This window comes from Fistularia commersonii, chromosome 19 (assembly GCF_037954325.1).
Source record: "Fistularia commersonii isolate RoL2024-O1a breed Wild chromosome 19, RoL_Fcom_v1.0, whole genome shotgun sequence".
Classification (NCBI taxonomy): Eukaryota; Metazoa; Chordata; class Actinopteri; order Syngnathiformes; family Fistulariidae; genus Fistularia; species Fistularia commersonii.
The window spans coordinates 8546072-8563176 of NC_141302.1; positions in this window are offsets into that span (position 1 = coordinate 8546072).

A 17105-nucleotide genomic window follows, 5' to 3' on the forward strand; every position below is an offset into this window, starting at 1 on the left:
TTTACAGATGACATTGTGATCTTTAGTGAGAGCAGAGAACATGTTGAGGAAAATCTAGAGAGATGGAGGTATGCTCTGTAAAGGAAGGGAATGAAAGTAAGCAAGACAATATATCTGTGTGTGAATGAGAGGAACCCCGGGTGGAACGGTGAGGTCACAGGGAGTGGATATCAAGAAGTTGCAGGATTTCAGGTGCTTGTGGGTAAACAGTCCAGAGCACCAGTGAGTGTGGAAAAGAGAGGAAGAGATGGGTTCAAGCAGGTTGAAATGGGTGCAGAAAAGTGTCAGGGGTACTATGGGATAGAAGACTATCAGCCAGAATGAAAGGAAAGGTGTACAAGACAGTGGTGAGACCAGTGCTGCTGTATGATCTACAAACAGTGACACTGACAAAAAGACAGGAGGCAGAGCTTGAGGAAGCAGAAATGAAGATCTTGACATTCTCTTTGGAAGTGACGAGGAAGGATAGGATCAGGAATGAGTCTATCAGAGGGACAGCACCTCACAGATGTTTTGGAGAGAAGGTCAGAGAAGCCAGATCGAGATGCTGTGGTCATGTACCGAGGAGGGATAGTGAATATGTTGTATATGGATGCTGGAATCGGAGCTGCCAGGCAGGAGGTCTAGAGGAAGACCAAAGAGAAGATTTATGGATGTATTGAGAGAGAATATGAAGGTAGTTGGTGTGAGAGAGGAGGATACAGAGGATACAGAGGGTTAGATGGAAAAGGTTGATTTGCTATGGCGACCCCTGAAGGGAAAAGCCGATAGAGAAAGAAGAAAAAATAATTTGTTATACTTCCTAAGCTCCCAGAGTACCTCAAAGCTGTTTTCAATTTTAGATCTAGTCACTACCTAACCCTTGATATCCATCTTGCCTGAACGAATGATGGCAGAGGTGTTTTCTAGTCGACTGTGCATTTTAAATCGAATGACCTGCCAACTGCCTTCAAACTAGTCTTGCTCTCAGTTAGACGTTCATATTATAAAATTATTATAAAATATTATAACATTATTAGATCACATTGTCTTTTTTGGATGTGGACATGTTTTGTTTTCAGCTCTCATAGGATGAAGAATTGTTTATATCAATTCCATTTGCTAATGAAGCTTTTTAAGTAACACAATTAAATGAATCATATTCTTAAGATCACAGCTATCACTATGTTTCATTACAAGTGCACTTGGCAGATTCAGTACATGAAAGGCTCCAAACAATGTCTGCCATTCTTATAAAATGGTGATATATTTGAATTGTTAAACATTTCAAACTTGCAAGATATTTGCCTTATTTTGTCACAACCATACAACTTGCCCCTGTTATGTTTTTGTGAATCCACTTTAGATAGCAAAAATAGCAGTCTACAAAGATGCATGTCCTCAAGTTATGATCTATGCTATTTTTTCCCCAGCTACTGCTGATGGCGATATTGGCGGGAAGTGAAATCAACTTTTGAGGAGGCTAAGTGCCTGGGTTTTATGACCTATTACCTTGTCCCCCATCCACAGGGATCAATTAGTCTTCCTTGTGTAATAGCTGAGAGCAGTAAAAGCTCAAAATAACACTTTCACCAATGTAATAACAACGTTTACACTTGTAAAATCGAGGCAATGCTGCACTGGAGCTGTGTGCTTGTCAGAAGTGTTTCTAAAACACCAACATACTAGACACAAATGAACATAAGAATATTTTCTGAAGTGAACAGGTATTAAAAAGTTAATTCCTGATTTGAAGCTAATTTAATTTAGCACCATTAATCTCAATGGCAACACAGACTGATTTCATCATCTATTTTGTCTTGACAGCTGTGCTTGACTTCAAGGGGAACTGTGGATGAGGGGATGGTGTTTGGTGGACACAATCAAAGCACCACTGTAATGAATTTAACTGAGGTGTGAAGATGTGTCTTCTCAGTCTGATTGTCTTCCCCCATGTGAACCATTTCTTCTAAATATCACAAGTCATCTCGTGAGTGAAATAATCAATTATTTCCCTTCAGGCAGCCTGGAGGCAGTCTAGTAAAGGACAGGTCTTGCATGTTTGTATTGTTTAAAAAAGATGCAACGCTTCCTGTCCTTATGTGAAAGGACAGACATCCCCTTCTGTTCCTCCTTCCTCAGGGTAAAAACTCAAGTACACTCAGGAAGGCTAACGATAATTTACGATGACACTCCGATATGTTTTCTAGAAAGGGTCATGGCTCTGGGAAATTACGGTACTTTGTCATTTATTTTCCCTTCAGTCTTCAGAGTGGTGAAAGTTCAAAGTTTGGAAACCATATAAAATGTACTCGTTTAAAAAATGAATCTCAAATGAACACAAATTAATGTTGAGCCAAAGAAGTTGAAATTAATAAATCTAAAATAAAATAAATAGAATAAAATAAAAAACAACTACATACTTTTTGTTCAATCTGATACCAGTTGCAAAAAAACATCAGACAATTGTTAAGTGATACAATTAAAAAAATAAATAAATAAAAAAAATAGGTTTACAGCTAACAACAAAACATTTTACTACTACTTTTCCCACTGATCTATGCAGTACTACTTTGACCACTAATAGTACAGTAAATCTCCGGCATAAATCCAAGTATTTGACCATAGGACACTGTAATACTTCACTTCCTGCTTCCCAGACTTCCCATGAAATATCTTGCCTCAGGATTTGTTTGAATGAGCACACGATATTAGATTTTCAGAAGTTTGTCTTGACATGGAGACATTTTATTGAAAGGATCAGAGTTTTTTGTGTCTACATTAATATCAAGGTCTCATGTGGTTCCTGACTTAGCCACTGCTTTCATTTCTAGGTCACTCTCTTGTATAGTCATTAGATACAATAAGAATGTCGTAAACCCTCAAAATATTTTCTCATACATTGAGAAAGTACAGAGTATATTAACTTTTAGCAGCACACAGAAAGGTCCTAAGTCTGTAAGTAAACCCTGAATACAAAGTGGTCTTGTGCCCCAATCAATCTTATTTATGTATTACATGCTCTCAAATCAAAAAGTTTAGAAAAACTGAATTAATAAATAAAACTGTTTAGATGAAGACAAAACAGTCAAATCAGCCTGTCATGGGTTCAACTTGTAAAGCTAATGGCTCAGTCAAACTCCTCCAGAGCTTGCAGGGTAACATTACATTACAGTAATTTGGCAGATGCTTTTATCCAAAGCGACTTACAGCGGCGATGCCGGGGATTAAACCCAGGACCTAATACATGCAAAGCATGTGCTCTACCGCTGAGCTACATACGACACAGAAGGCATTTACCTAAGAAGGTAAACGATGCCTTCTTAGCCTCAAGCAAATGATACTGTGGTCATCATATATATTGGGAATGTAATATCCATTTTTATTTCATATTTGCTATGAAATCAAGACAGGGCAATCACCTCTACTGATGTGCCCCAATGTTATTTGAAATTACCCATTGAATTTACCCTTTCACAGGCACAATTTAGTATGCCTCTTTTCTGATAATCAGCAAGAATAATTGAAAACACAACGGTTTTAAGAGGCCGTATAACTGACTGCTATTATTGGTACCATATACATATTGGCACTTTTGGTAGCAGAGGGTTGGTAAGCATAAAAAAACCAACACATTTTGATTGTTTTTTTTTTTTGTTTGTGTGTTGGTAGATTTTGCAAAAGGATGGAAATGGCTGTATTGAACACTATTTTCCAGAAAAGATAGGGACATAAGGTAACTTATAAGAGCGGAGGTAGGAGCATGCAGGTAGACTACATCTTGTATAGACGAGGTAATCTGAAAGAGATGAGTGACTGCAAAGTAGTTGTAGGTAAGTGTAACCAGGCAAGATAGGATGGTGGTTTGTAGGATGACTGGTGACAAGGAAGATCAAGAGGACAAAGGCAGAGCAGAGGACAAAGGGGTGGAAGCTGAAAAAGGAAGTGTTGTATGGCTTTCAGGGAAGAGTTGAGGAAGGCTCTGTGTGGCCAGGAGACCTTCCAGATGATTGGACAACTACAGCTAATGTTATCAGGGAGACAGATAGGAGAGCACTTGGTGTCATCTGGAAAGAAAGTAGATAACGAGACTTGGTGGTGGAATGAGGAAGTGCAAAATGCAGGAGTATATACAGAGAAAGTAGTTGGGAAAGAAGAAATGTGACACTGAGAGGACTGAAGAGAACAGACAGGAGTACAAGGAGATACGACGTAAGGTAAAGATAGAGGTAGCAATGGCAAAACAAAGGGCGAACGATGACTTGTATGTTCTGTTGGACAATAGCTGCGAAGATGGAGAGTACTTTGAAGAGCTGATGAATGAGCCAAATGAAAGAGAAGTAAGGGCAAAAGGTGGTGTGAGAGAGGAGGATACAGAGAATTGGGTTAGAATAGGGAGATAATGATCTATACAGGTAAGCGAAACAGAGAGATAAAGATGGAAAAGGATGTACAACAGGTCCAGATGATAAAGGATAGAGAGGGATACGTATTGACAGATGCCAGAAGAGTAATGGTAAGATGGAAAGAGTACATTGAAGAGCTAATGAATGAAAGAGAAGCAAAGGTATAAGAGGTGACTATTGTAGACCACAAAGCAGAGATTAGTAAATGTGAAGTGACGAAAGCATTGAAGAGAATGAAGAGTGGAAAGGCAGTTGGTCCTGACGATATACCTGTGGAGTTGTGGAAGTGTCTAGGAGAGGCAGGGGTACAGTTTCTGACGAGATTATTCAATAGGATCTTCAAGAATGAGAAGATGCCTGAGGAATGGAAAAGAAATGTGATGATGGCCATTTTTTAGAATAAGGGGGATGTGCAGAATTGCGGCAACTATAGAGGGATACAGTTGATGAGACATACAATTAAGTTATGGGAAAGAGTAGTGGAAACTAGACTGAGAGCAGAAGTCAGCATTTGTGAACACCAGTAGGGCTTCATGCCTAGAGAGAGTACTACAAATTCAGTATTTGCTTTGAGACTTCTATTAGAGAAGTACAGAGAAGGCCAGAAGGAGCTGTATTTTGTTTTTGTAGACTCAGAAAAAGCATATGACAGGGTGCCTCGAGAGGCACTCTGGTGTTGTATGAGGGAGTCTGGAGTAGCCCGAGAAGTATGTTAGACTGGTGCAGGACATGTATGCTAGCCGTGAGACAGCAGTGCGGTGTGCTGTAGGAGTAACAGAAGTTCAAGGTGGAGATAGGACCCCATTAGGAATCAGCTCCGAGCCCCTTCTTGTTTGCAGTTTTGATGGACGGGATGACAGATAAGGTTAGACAGGAATCTCCATGGACCATGACGTTTGCAGATGACATTGTGATCTGTAGTGAGAGCAGAGAACATGTTGAGTAAAATCTAGAGAGGTGGAGGTATGCGCTGGAAAGGAGGGGAATGAAGCAAGACAGAGTATATGTGTGTGAATGAGAGAAACACGGTTGGAACGGTGAGGCTACAGGGAGTGACATCAAGAGGTTGGAGGAGTTTAGGTACTTGGGGTCAACAGTCCAAAGTAACTGAGAGTGTGGAAAAGAGGTGAAGAGATGGGTTCAAGCAGGTTAAAATGGGTGGAGAGACGTGTCACCGGTACTATGCGATAGAAGACAATCAGCCAGAATGAAAGGAAAGGTGTACAAGGCAGTGGTGAGACCAGCGATGCTGTATGGACTAGAAACAGTTCCAATGACAAAAAGACAGAAGGCAGAGCTAGAGGTTGCAGAGATGAAGATGCTATGGTTCTCTTTGGGAGTGATGAAGATGGACAGGATCAGGGATGAGTCTATCAGTTGGACAGCACATCACAGATGTTTTGGAGAGAAGGTCAGAGAAGCCAAACTGAGATGGTTGGGTCATGTACAGAGGAGAAATAGTGAATATATTGGTAGACGGATGCTGGAATTGGAGCTGTCGGGCAGGAGGTCTCGAGGAAGACCAAAGAGAAGATTTATGGACGTAGTGAGAGACGATATGAAGGGAGTTGGTGTAAGAGAGGAGGATACAGAGAATAGGGTTAGATGGAGTGGGTTGGTTCTCTGTGGCGACCCCTGAAGGGAAAAGCCGAAAAGAGAAGAAGTGTTTTATGAATGCGTGTCTTTACCAGCACATTGACTTCTTTCAGGGAAATATTTGTTACTGAGAAATATAGATGTTATACTAAATAGTAATCTTACGATTTGCAAGTTATCTGCAGTCCAAAAATGGTTTGAGGTTCCGTCTAAGTATAATGTTTGAATGTCAGTTACATTTAGTTACAAATAGTTTTGAATGCATTGTCACTGTCTCTGAGATTCCACGTTTAAAAAAGTGCATAGAATATGCATTCATATGCAAATCCCACTGTTTTTCGTGTCTTAGCTTTCATAATTATGTTAACCCAAAAAGTAGTCTGTCTACAAAAAAAAAACACAACTGCAAGTCAGACAATGAATGAATAAAGCTTAATTACCACTTATAGTATCTTAATTACAGTTCCAAATACCTAACCTTGACTGATTTTTATCCCATTATTTATTTATCTCCCTGTTATTATCAGTTTATTTTAATGGTGAGAACCAGCCAGATATAACCTCATTAACATGCCGTACTCAATCCATCCAAGGTTTCTTTGAAAGAAGGTAGAAATAGAAAGTTCCCATCTGATATTCCGAATGTCAGATATGAGCAAAGGACAAACTTTCACTTTATTGATAAATGTGTGCAAGCTCCTTTTTTGGTCCACACTAATTAAATCATCCCTCTTTGGTAATCACATGGTCATGATAATAGATTTTAACGTTAGTTCCCAGTTTCAAACACCTGCCAGTCAGCTGAAGGCACACCCCCCATCTGGAGGATGGACGTTGACGGAAATGCTATTATTACAGCATCTATACTGTATCTGAAAGCAAAACGTTTGGCCTGCGTAGTGAATTTAAAATACTTGTTTATTTGATTAAATGTTAAGTGCTGACTTAATTAATTTGGAAATACTCATGTTGGACATACATTTTTTTCCAGTAGGTATTAAAACAATTAAAGACCGTGACATTAGCTGTGAATAGCTTGTGTTGCTGCCACAAGGTTCCCTTTGCCAAAGAGGATTCAGCTGAGCAGGTTCCTCCCCTTTGAGAAAAAAAGAGGGGGGATCCTCTTTTCATGTGATGCGCCCTAGAATACAGAGTTTCACAGCTGACTGGGTTCCATCATCATTCCGGCTACCTAATGAGTGATTGTTTGTGGGCTGATAAAATTAAATTGCAAGCCTGGCTGATTCCTGCAACAGGTGTTTTTCTCTCTCACAACAACATGAGAGGCGGTGGTTTTCACCACCTACTCAGGATAATGTATTCTGGTAAAGCGATTCTCCTACTTTATCGTTCTTCTCCCACAAGCCAAAAAAGGGGACATGGGGTGGGGATTTAACCAAAAAGGTCTTACAGAGATTTATTATTAATGGTGATAAACTGTCAAAAGGAGGCTGAAGGGTGAATTCACACTAAACAATCATGAGAGACACTGATAATCTGCTGCTAGTTTGAAATTAAATCAAAAAGCATTTATGTTTCAATACACACACACACACACACACACATCAGTAAATTACTGCACTTCATGATTGTTGATGGTGGTGGTTGTATGTCATTTCTTACAGCCACACAGTATATTTTTTTTTAATTACTTATGACAGAGACATCAAACTCAAATATACAGTGGGCCTAAATTTAAAAATCAGTCCAGGCCGAGGTCTTGAGTGGTTCAATATTTACTGAAAAAACTTGAAATTACTTATTGTACATACTGACCCCGAAAATCACAAAGCTTTTGAATTATGGCCTATTAAAACCCACATTATGTATTAAATCAAAAATCATTTGCAAAACATTTCTTATGGCTCTATCTGCAGCATTTCCAGGGTCATTTCGAATGAAAAAAAAATCCACAGCCAAAAAATAATTTATTTTAAAGAAAAATCCAAAATGCCTTGTCTCAGCAAGAAAAAAAGTCCAAAAAGCGAACATGTTACTGCTCAGTTTTCTGATCTCTGATGCTCTCTAGTCTAAGCCAGAACCTTGAACTGATAAAGCGTATAAGTTGCCTATAAACAACAGAAAAATCTTGCATTTGCAAATGCAAATCTTGCATTTATTTCTTTCTGCTCTATAAGCAACACATTATCATGCCAATGTGTCAACCGCCTGATGAATAGTGAAGCTTCCCTCGGCATCACGTACCGACACAATAGGCACCCTTTTGAATTTCTGACTAAACTTGAGAAGCATCTAATTTTTTTCCAAATTTTTTGAAAACACATTCCCATGCATCACATACCGGTACATCTAGCACCCCTTTCTCACCAGGTGTCGCGTCTGTGTTTGAACGGGATTGTAGACATGACACTCCAGGTCCATCCAAAAATCAATGAGAAAAGGTTCTAATGTATCGGTATGTGTCACGAAAGGAAGCCTTCAACATTCATCAGGCCGTTGACGCATTGGGATGAGAACGAGCTGCTAGAAGCAACTTTTCCTGAATAATTCCTGTCACATTTTCTCCTGGATCCTACCCACCAGTCCACTCTTTTGACCTGACCACAGGCCATCCATCTGTTGTTAGAGCCACAAGTTTATCCCAAGGCAGGCCCATTTCATTTAGGCATACCACTTCAAAGATATCCTTCCCCATAGTTGTGCCATGCATTAGCCCCAAAAAGTTCCTCTGTTATACACAGGTCTGAATCCATTCAACAAATAAAAATGAACAGCTGTGCAGTATCAGAACTGTTGCTGCTCTCTATGTGAAGATATACACTGCCTCCCATCTGTGTCTTGAAACCCCGTTTTCAAAGTCCACCCTACGTTTACTTATTTTTGGGGGAGAGGGGTAGCGGACAGTTGACAACAGGTGACTCAGCAAGGCCAGCTGATGGCGGTGCTTGCACCATATCATCTGACCAGCTCTAATCGTACTTGCGGGCCTTGAATTTGACATATTTGTTTTAAGACGTTCTCGCCAGCCATATAAAATTACGTGGCGGGCCACATTTGGCCCGTGGGCCTTGAGTTTGACAAGTGACTTAAGATGCTATCAGAGCCACAATAAATGTGGAAAAAAAAAATGAAAATACAAATTACAAAAGGGAGATCAGTATTTCCAAAAACTAACTTCTAACAAATTTTCTTCAAACATTAGATTGAAGATACATTAGACAGATTCTTTTTTTTTTTTTTTTTTTTTCCCCAGGGTCTTCAAGTACTTGGATTTGTGACAGAGCAATGGTATTTCAATGAGAAAAGTATTTGAACATGAAAATGCTACATGTCATTAAGGACGGGTAGTATAAATTTTAATGCTGTGCAAAGTTATACATCTCAAAAATGAGAATTAAACATCAAGTTTTAGATATATTTTACTGTATATTAATGAACAAAAATAATGGTCTAGCTCACTATAGTATCTGCTACATAAGAATAAGATCATTTTGTCCCTTACTACACCCCATCCTCCCCCCCTCCATGTGATTACTGTCATGTCTTATTCTGCTGAAAAAAAATTACTGAGGTCTGCGGAGGTTCATTACTGTGTAATACACAAGAAAGACAGTTACGTTTTTTTTCTCCTAATTCATGAGTCTTTTTTAAAGAATCACCATACAATGTGCAGGCACCGTTCAGTTTCTACCACTGGTGTGTCCACAGTACTTTCTGATACTAACTAGGGAGTTGGCATTAGATCTGCATTTCAACTGAATTTAGATTGTTCTTTCAACCAAGTCGGCTTTTAATGAAATTATATCTGCAAGCACTTAATATGATAATCTCAATTATCATCGCTTGTCGGGGTGTGAATATGCCATGACTTCTGTAAACAAAAGTAGAGCTGCTGAGTGGCAGGATTCACTTCCAAGCCCTCAGAGAAATAAAATATTTTAACAGCCTCTTTTCCTGTTAATGATATTCCATTGGTTCTTAACACACCATTGCACAGATATTGAAACCATTCATTTCTGTAATAGGAAAAAGGCGCCCACAGAGAGCTCAATCTGAATGTTGCATTTTTGACAGTTTTCTGATAAAATTTAAACATCCTGAACCATCTCATACTCTGTAGATTAACCAATTTCTAAACAGCTTGGATTTTTTTAGTCAATTCGTATTTAATAAAATCATTTTAAATAGTAGGGACGACAATGTTTTAATCACAAAAAACAAAACAAACAAAACAGCAAAAAAATCATTAACACCAAAAGCATTAGATAGAATTCTTAATGTAGTGAGATTTAGAGTAAACATCTCTAAAGAATAGCCATGTGAGATTGCTATGACCCACAGCATTTCCATTCGGGAAGAAAATGTAAAAAACAATATAAGCACTTGTTTAAATTTATTGATTTGGGCAGCATGGCACAGAAGGTGGAGCAATCGTCTATGGAACTGAACATTCCTGGTTCGATTCTTCACTCCTCCTTGTGTGCCGAAGAGTCGAGCAAGACACTGAACCCCTGGCGCTGGTGGAGGGCCTGCCTACTGCTCATGGTTCATCCATAATGGGTCAATTGCAGAGAATGAATTTCCCCAGAGGGATTAATAAAGGATAAATTATTACAAAAAAGAGATGAGACGTACTGCTACATTCATAAACACTTTCTCTGTGGGGTTGTTGAAAAATACACCAATAATAATCATCAAATTCTCACATGTATAAAGTGTGGGATTGCTTAAGGGCTGGTACATATTGTGGCTCAATGCTAAACCTTTATGTGCCCTTCAACCCACCCATGAGAATGATGATGAGGAAGCAATAATGATGGTGTGAATAGATGTAATATTCTCAAACGTAGCCTAACCATAATTATACCTTTGAAAGATGTGCAAATTAATTGTGCTACTTGTGAATTTTTAACTTAAAGTGCACATAACTCTGGCTATTTCATGTCAACTGATTGTAAACAGCACCAAAGTTACAAAACCAGGACAGTTTAACTGGTCCAATCGCTAAAAATTACTACGGACAATGTAATTTTTTCCAGCAACTGAGTAAATTCCTTTTTTTTCCCCTGGTGTTTGAAGAAAATTGTTCAGCTACTTGAACATTTTACCAGTATCTGGCTGGCAATCGGGTGCTGAAGCCAATGATAAAGCAATTGGCACAAACAATGGTGGAGAGCAGTATCAAAAGGAGGGGTTGTGAAAAATAGCACTTTTTGCCATGAATAGTTTGGAAAAAAAAAAAAAAAACAGAAAAAAAACAGTGACAAAATGAAAATGTGTAAGAGGTACCGTTGAAGCGTTTAGGAAAATGACTGCTAAAGCAAGAGCTCTTGATGACATAAGAGATTAAGATATGAGAAACATACTTAGCAAAAAAAAAAAATCTGGTCCACTTTTTCTCTATGCTGGACATTTGTGATTCTCTAATATAATCAAAACAGAACTGAATGAGTTGTCTCTACCTGTGTCTATAAATCTCTTGCTACAATAACAGCAACCATCTGTGCATGAGGCAGGGCTGATTTGCACTTTTGCTTCAAATGCATAATTTTACAGACACAATCACTTTAAATACATTCAGGATTAGTGAATCCCAGTGCTCATCCTAAATTAACCTATTTGCATTTCATCCTCCCAATATCTTACACTCTTGGCCAGACATTCCCCTTATTGAATATCTATTTGATACTCAATACTTGAACATCAAATAGTCATGTGATTAGATGTGTTATTTTGCTGACTCAAATGCATTGTGTTGATGCATTCTTGGTGCCGGCTATTAGCAGTCCTGCTTGACATTTTGACAGATGATAATTATGCATTTTCTTTATAAATATAAATCTGTCAATATGGTCCATATTTTTCTCTACACCATGATAATTCCTTTGAGGCCAAGTGGCATCAGGTGCTTGTATGTTTAAGTACTTCTGAATTTCACAAATTTCATACAGGCTTCGTGGCGTTACAGACTTGGGAAAATAAGTTAAATGACAGGCAACACTGAAAGATTCTATAACTCACTACTTCCATCCCTGTGCAACAGTTGAACTCAGCAGAAGAATCCAATTGAGCAGATTACTGCATCCAAAAAGGCAGTTAAAGCTAAAACAAGGCAAACATTCAAATAGCACCCAAAGGCTTTTATCGAACACATTGTCTGCAGAGTTAAGTAAAAGGCTTTATTCTGATCAATAGACAACACATTAACCTTTAGCTCTTCAACGCAACACAATCAATACCCTCACATAGTTAACTCACTCCCCAAGAATGCTGACTAGATGAGAAAAAGCTGGGTGTCTCACTATTTTATTTAACTCCGTCTAACCATGTGTTGGGGTCATGCAGGCATCATAATTTCAGAGTGTCATCGTTGCCCTGGTGGGCGGATTAAATCCAAGGATTATAAGTGATGTGTTTACTTGTACAACTAAACAAATCATCAGAAGGGACCACAAATAGAGAGGACCCACAGCGGAAAAAAAAGCATTTTAGAAGAATTATGCAATGTGAAAGCTTTTCACGGAAAATTAGCCTTGATGACTAATCTAATGATTGTGTTGTAAATTTCCCCTGAATTTACAGATATACATTTTGTATCTATACCATAGAATCAAGCGCTCTTCCCACACAGAACTGCAAATAAATGTTTTTGAACAGGTTTCATAAACTCGCTGTAAAATAGGTGAGTGACAATATAGTCTTTGCATTTCATTTGTCAATTTGAGCTTTATTATTTTGATGAGGGCTCACACTTCACTGCCCGCATATTTTACCTACTTTCAAGTCCATCACACTGTACAATTGTAACGGTTTTGTCAAAACAAAGCCATTGCCAAAATTTTAGGCTGTGTAATGTTTGATGCAATTCTCCAGAGTAATGCTGCCACAGTGTAGGTTTGTGCCATAAGGAGAGCCAAACATCACTAAACAGACAAAATTGGCTGCAGCAGGGTAAACAATGGAATCTGGGTACCAATGTAATACTGATTCCCTGTTGTACAACAGCAAATGGAGAAACCACCCAAAATAGCTTTCTTCTTTCTTTTACTTAAAATCATTGTAAGGCCAAATAGGGATTTAAGAGCAACATTCATGCATTTGTTCTTCAAAAGGAAATGGCTGAAAATCTGATAGGCCAACACCCAAATAATTATTTCCAAGATAACCTCAAACTGAGTATACTATACGGTATGCCCATTCTTTAATGTATACAAAGAAAAGGCCGGTAATGCTTTCTGTGGTATGACAGAAGATTTACTTCACTCATGTAAAAGGAGCAATCTTGACATGACATCACATCACTTAATTTCACCCCTCACTTGATACTTTGTGACGTAATGTGCAGGCATATTGCTTGGGTATTCATCCCATTAATAGTCATCAAGAAAATTAAGCTGGTGAGTATGGCAAAGAGTTGCTAGGACTACTCCTTACGCTTTAAAATTTTGAATTGTGGTGAGAGGATTAAATTGATTAGCACTCTTTTTGCACATTTTCAAAGTGGTAGGATGGTGTAAAGGGATCAAGAAAGACAATGCCCTTCTTAAAATAGTCACATAATTTTGTGACAACAAGGTAGGCCAATTGTCCTGCATTGTTGATTTTGAAGAATGTTATGTTACTCATACTTTGTTCAAAATCTTCCTATGAATGTCCACAACTATGTAGTTAACAATATATATATATATATTTATATATATTGTGTGGGGGTGGATGGACTGTAATTGCAAAATGTTCTTTATCTTCCATCTAAATCAAAAAGGTAGATTAAAATATAAAATAATTAGATAGCGGGAAACTAAAATTTAAATGAGGCTGGAATAGTTTGCTTTGGCTTTCCACAGTGAAAGTCAGTTGATCTGTTTAGGGAAGAGTCAGTGTCGTGATTCCAGAGGTGATGCCCAAATGCAAAAACACTCAGGAAGTAAAGTGTTTTAAGGGGTTGATTTTACAAGGGGGATGAGTGGAGGCTGAGTAGGGTCTGGGTGGCTTCTGGGGACGCGACATGAGTCTCTGGAGCTAGGAAGCCTGGTCAGGAATGGACAGCAAATTCTGGACTTCGGAATGAAAATGGATCTTACTTTGCGGATGAAGAGCCACCTGGAATGAATGAATGAATAGATGGATGGATGGATGGATGAATGAATGAATGAATGAATGGCATGGTGGAGAGGATGCCCCCCCCAAGAAGGGAAGCCAGGAATCCATGAGAGGCGTCCGTGTGGCAGTACCCACTCAAGAAAACCATTTGGCCTTGAAAGGCTGGCAGCAGGTTCCTCTTGAGCTCAGCCTGACAAGGCCTCATGATCCGCAGGTGTGCATTGCACCCCAGCTGAAATCATTCTACTGCTCAATCAGGCTCACTGGTGAAAGACTGAGGTGAAAGGAGCAACACACAGACACATGGCCGCGGATCCCAACAGTCAGAGTTATAATTCTCTTTCTGAGGCAGTGAATGACAAACTTACTGCAGTCTCTGAGGACAAAATGTCATCTTAACATTGAAAACATCACATGAGATTTGAAATGAGTATTCCCTTCAATTACATACATTTTGATGAATACATGGAGATAACTAACAATTATATTGCTGGAAATTGTTTTACTTATCTGATAAATCCACAAGAATGAATGACCACATTGTCTTACAATAGTACAACACCGTAGTACATTGAACAACTCAACAATTAATGTGGTGGTACTGGGGGGGAAGGTTTGTCTCACACACCTGAACCAAATCAGACTCGACTTGTGGGCAGGGTTATTTTGCTTTTAAAGTGTTTATGGTTTGATGTGTGTCAGTTCTTCCTTTTGTCTGAAGTGCTTTAATTAGAGTGGGACTCAATGCTGCATGACTTCATTTCATCCTGGTCTTCCACAGTAGTGCAATAAACGGCAGCATGTAAAAGATGTAATATACGTGTTCGATCATAAAATGTGGAACAGAATATATTTTTAATGATGCATGCCAACTCTTTCTAAATACTAAGATCCTATTTCAAAATGTATCACTTTACATGAAGACCTGGTCTTAAAGTAAATATGTTGATCTGAGCGAACCACAAATATGGTGCCATTTAAAACAAGAATAAATTAAATGTGAAAATGAACATTAGAAATGACATCCATACTTATGGACCATAAACATGAGTGCAAACTCAGATCAATGAGATTCCATTACCATCCTATCTCATTTCCCAGAGCTGAAGTGGAAATGGGTTAGAGATGGATCGTGTCATTACCAATTCCAGCGGATCCACGGGAGCCATAGATGATTGTGTGAGAGAATGTGTGGGTCCTATCTGCACCCGCTGCCAATGAAAAGGCTTTAGTGACAAGGAAGAAGGTGAGCAGGAGTTCATCCACCATCACTAGAATGATACCTAATATGTTTTCCTCATGAGGCAGAAGTGTATTATGCTACTAAGGTTTTTTTTTTTTGTTTTCTCCTTTTTTTTTTTGTGTCAGAAATATACTTTTTATTATCAAAATAGGGATTCTGTCTGTCATTAGGGTAATCACCATTGTCAGGCCAATTAATTAAAACAAAATCAAAACCTAATTTGAGTCTCACAAAAGATTAATTAAAACACAAAATGCCTTATTCAATGAGCTCTGTATTTTTCTCGTTTTCCATAATCAAGCATGTCGCGCCATGAGAAATTCTGACATTTTCCTCCTCAACACACCACTACTCATTTTTAGAATATAATAGTCTTTTGATAACAGGAGATCATAAAACAGATCATGCTAACTCAACTTTGACATATTTAAAGTACTAACCATAATTCTCAGCTATAAACTTCCAGTCCACCCATCCACCTCCTGCAGGCAGTTTAATTTATAAACCACAGTGCCTGACTGGTGATTTTATTCTATTGAGCCACAACATAAAGTACGTGGTCTTTTCCTGCACAGAAATGTTGTCCTTTAAGGAAAATGTGGAAAATGTTTATACAAAAAAATCATAACCTGAGCTCTTTCAGGCACAGATAGGAAATAAATCATAATAAAATCAACAAATATCTACAGAGATACATATAAATTAAAAAATTAAAAAATGAAAAATGAAAAATTGAAAATAAAACAAACTCACAAATAAAAATAGACATTTGTTTGTGAATTTAACAGGAAAAGATGCAGCCTGCATTTGTTGTTAACTTGACCATGTTTCTGAGAATAATTGTAGGTTACAAAAGCTCATTACAATTATGAAGAAATAAAGATTCATGACCCTATTGTCTTTGGCTAGAACCAGTTATTGTTGATTTTGGTGTATAATAATTCTATAAGTGTTTTCACAAAACTTTCAAGCTACAGATTTGGGACAGTTTTAGAAAAGTTCTGTAGACCTGGTTCTGATACAGACTAATCCTCTCTTTCAGGTCAGACAGCTGCCGTTTATATCAAGTGAGGTATAATGTTTATCTTAGTTTAAACCTAATTTCTTTTATCTTGTTGAATTGGACTCCCATAATTACAAGACATTAAAGAGTTACCTCAGCTCCAGAGGTTCATACCCAGTTAAAATTCTCCTTCCTCCGCGAGCTGCAACCTTATGCCCCTGGAAGGGTAACCCAAGGCAAACAGGCTCCAGTGAAGGACCAAACAAAGTGTGGCTAAGACGACAATCATTGGACCCAATTTTCCCTTGCATGGACGTGGGGAGGATGCCGGTCAGACCTGGCAGACCCAAACGTAATGTGAGGGGCTGCTGGGAAGGTCCCCTGTCAGAGAACCCTGTCGGGGGTTTCAACTCCCACTCTGGCAGAACTACAGCCACATCCCGAGGGAGGCGGGGAAACTGAGTCCAATTGGGCCATGTTCCGTGCTTCCATGGTTGAGCTGTAGGAGTGTCCTTGCCGACATGGCTCTGCCGCATTGCATGGATGTCGGGGACAGTGCTACTGGACTGACAGACTGGGCTGGTGATCCCCTTTTTTTAAAAATGGGAATCGGAGGATGTGCTCCAACTACAGGGGGATCACACTCCTCTGTCATTGAGGGGGAGCACGGAGTAGAGCCTCTTCTCCCACTTCTCCTCCGCAGAGAGGGGAACTAGATGAGATGGTTTGCGCATCTGGTCAGGATGCCTCCTGGACGCCTCCCAGGGGAGATATTCCGGCCATTTCCGTCAGGGAGGAGACCACGAGGGAGACCCAG